Source organism: Nannospalax galili, unplaced genomic scaffold (genome assembly GCF_000622305.1).
Source record: "Nannospalax galili isolate Female #2095 unplaced genomic scaffold, S.galili_v1.0 scaffold3, whole genome shotgun sequence".
Classification (NCBI taxonomy): domain Eukaryota; kingdom Metazoa; phylum Chordata; class Mammalia; order Rodentia; family Spalacidae; genus Nannospalax; species Nannospalax galili.
The window spans coordinates 7,041,979-7,045,781 of NW_008351466.1; positions in this window are offsets into that span (position 1 = coordinate 7,041,979).

Here is a 3,803-nt window from a genome sequence, read left to right on the forward strand (position 1 = left end):
CAAGGGGAATTATTCTGAGCTCTCCTTTTGCATGCATACAATGTTTTAATGTATCTTGTTAACAGAAAATATCTTCGGATTAGAAGTAGGTTTGATGAAAGTTGGAAAGAAGAAAGGCAATATTATGCCTGGTAATATGACTTATAGGGCATAGAATTCAGTAGAAGGAAATTTATGTGTTAATATTTTTAAGTATCTATGAGAACATATTTCAAAATTTTTTCCTCAGTGTATATTTTTACTGAATTTTTGTGCATTTCATGTAATACATCTTAACCATATTTAGACCCCCTCCCCTATCTGCACACATGTATAGTCGTCTCCACACACTGACTATTATGCGTTCTGTCATATATGTTAAGGCCTATCGAGTCAAGTTTGTGTGCCCAGTATCCCCTCAGTGTGAGCTTGGGCACTGGAGTCTAATCAGCCTATCTAGAGTCACTCCCTTAAAGAAGGTTGACTTTTCCTCACCCAGCAATAATCAGCTGCTAATAATTCCTTGACTAGAGTTGGGGTCCTCTGTCCATTTCCACAGTTCTATGCTGGGATGTTATCTGATTGAACATTTGATAAAGTGCTCTTCACTTTAAAATGAACTATTCTGGTTGCTTAATTTCATAATGGATAGCTATAAACTAGATACTTGTAAGATACCAACTGGTGAACTGCTAAATTGTACATTATTTCTTCTTATTGTGTTTTCATAAATAATCCCTTATATAGGCTGTTGGAAACTAAAATTGCCTTGGAAATGTTATATATTTTTGTTGTATGGATAATTACTTGATATAGAAAGATTAAATAGAAAGATTATAGCCTATACTGACGTTAGTGGTTATGAAATTAAAATCACTGAATAATGAAAATCATTTCTTCTAAATAAACATGGAATTGAAACCACTAACCAATGAGAATCTTTTCTTTTAAATAATGACAAGTAAAAGATAAAGACAGGTTTAAAACAAAATACGCTATACAAAAATAAAATCTATTTTCATTTTATGAAAACAAAATAATTAATAAGGGTATTTTTGATGAATAATTCAATGTGATTTATTTTTCTATGAATAAGAAGTGTTGAAAAATGACATGCTTTGCATTTAACTAGAATGAATTTATATTTTATTTATATCAACATATATAAATATTCAGCTATGTTCATGTTTGCAGTTTGCAGGACACTTGGCATTTGGAATTCAGAATATTTAAATGAAATTATAGATTTTCACATTTTGTTTCTAAAGATCAACATAAATAAAAGTAAAACTCTCTTAGAGGACTTTGGTAAAGAAAAACAAAATAAAATCATAATTGAGCAAGGGAGAAGCTCATTTTGATATGCTTACTATATAAAGGACCAATATTCTGGAGGATATTATTTGCAAGTATTGAAAAAAATAATTTATTGAAGCAAAAATTTTTCAGGAAGTTAGTTAGGGTAATATAGAACAAAGAAATAAAATGGTTTTCAATTTATGAAATCATTCAAAATATAGAATTCCCTTAGTAAGTATAAAGTAAATGACAATTCATAATATACACTAATTCATATTTTTGAAGCTGTAATCATTTACACAGCTAGGTCCTGGAAGACAACTGGGCAAAAAGTGAATGGAAGGGATGGAGAGATGGCTCAGCAGTCAAGTAAACTGCCTTCTTTTGCAGAGGACCCAGGTTCAAATTCCAGAACTCAGATGGTGGCTAGCCACCATCCATAATTCTAGTTCCAGGGGATTTGACGCCCTCTTCTGACATCCATAAACATTACACAACACTGTCACTCTTACATACATCCAGGTAGTACACTCATACACTTAAAACAAAAATAATAAATAAAATATTCTTTAAAAAGGAGTGAATGTTTGCTTCCTTGGTTGCCTCCTTTGATGTACAGAAGCTTTTTAGTTTAATAAGGTCCCATTTGTTAGTTCTTGCCCTTGTTTCCTGAGCAGTTGATGTCCAGTTCAGAAAATCCTTTCCTACACATTATGTCTTGTAGGTTTTTCCCAATGTTTTCTTCTAACAGTTTCAGAGTTTCAGGCTTTACAATGAGGTCTTTGATCCATTTGAAGTTGACTTTTGTGAAAGGTGAAAGATAGGGGTTTAGTTTCATTCTTCTACAGGTGGAGATCCAGTTTTGCCAGCACCATTTGCTGAACATGCTGTCTTTCCTCCAGTGAATATTCTTGGCCCCTTTGTCAAATATCAGGTGGCTGAAATTGCATGTACTCATATTCAGCAAGTGGATGAAATTGCATTTACTCATGTTGGAGAGAAAATCTTCACCAGTGACATATCTGACAGAGGCTTAATAACCAGAATATATAATGAACTCAAAAAACAGAGAACCAAGACAAGGAGAAAGCCAATTAAAAGATGGGCTAAGGAGCTGAACAGAACGTTCTCAAAAGAAGAAGTAAAGATGGCTGTGAAACATCTTAAAAGATGTTCAACATCACTAATAATTAGGGAAATGCAGATTAAAACCACTTTAAGATTTCACCTTACCCCAGTCAGACTGTCTAAAATCAAGAAAACAAATGATACCAAATGTTGCAGAGGATGTGGGGAAAGGGGAACACTCATCCACTGCTGGTGGGGCTGCAAAATGGTTCAACCCCTATGGACAGCAGTGTGGAAAACTTTTAAAAATCTACAAATGAACCTACCATCTGACCCAGTTATACCACTCCTTGGCATATACCCAAAGAACTCATCCTGTTGCAGAGACACTTGTATGTCCATGTTTGTTGCTGCTCTTTTCACAATAGCTAAGAGATGGAAGCAACCTAAGTGTCCCTCAATTGATGGAGTGGATAATGAAAATGTCGTTCACTTATACCATGGAGTTTTACTCAGCAGTAAAGAAAGATGAAGTCACGAGATTTGCAGGTAAATGGATGGAATTAGAAACTGTTATACTAAGTGAAGTAACACAGATTCAGAAAAAAAATCGACATACGTTGTCTCTCACATGTGGATCCTAGAACCAGACTCTGATAAATGAGTATGTAACCAGACATAACTACAGGAACCAGGATAATGGAAAGGAAACAGGGACATAAAGGAAAAGAAAGAACTTGAAAGAGAAGAATAGTAGGAAACAGGCCTTAATAAGGGAGATCCTGATAAAAAAATGGGTTAGTTTAAGAGAGGGGGGAAGGAAGGATATATAAGGAACCAAGGGGATAAAGGGAAAGCAGGAGCTCAACAGAGGTAGGACCATAGGAGAAGGGTATTAGTAAGGGAGAAAGGGTGGAAATGGGGACACCTAACTGGTAAAACCATGATGGAGGGGTGAGACAATATGAGAGATAAACAATGCTTAGCTAGTTTTGAAAACCAGAGGGAAGCATATTACTGCTACAACCTACTGACAAATTATATATAGCAGATCAAGAAATATATGTCTAGATAAGTTTTATCTGAGAACAACTGGTCTTTGTCCAAGATTTATCTACATGACATACAGTAATTAAAAATACCAGACTGGTAGAACTAACCTTCTTGGATGTTGCAGACATACTTTGAGGTATATAATAATTTGGTCAGAGGGACATAAAGGGCAGATTTGCTCCTTGCTCTCCTAGGTTGACTAGTTCCAGGAGACTCTGAGCGTCTCTCAAAATGTCCTATAATGGTGGTGGGTCACCTGTCCTCTTGGTCAAGGAGGCCAAGGAGACCCCACCAGATGGATTTGAACCAGTGTCCAGTCTACAAAGAGGAGGGTCAACACAGAGGAATCACTTCCTCCATGCTTCCAAGCAAAGCCAACAATGGTCGAGCAGGACCTTTGGCTT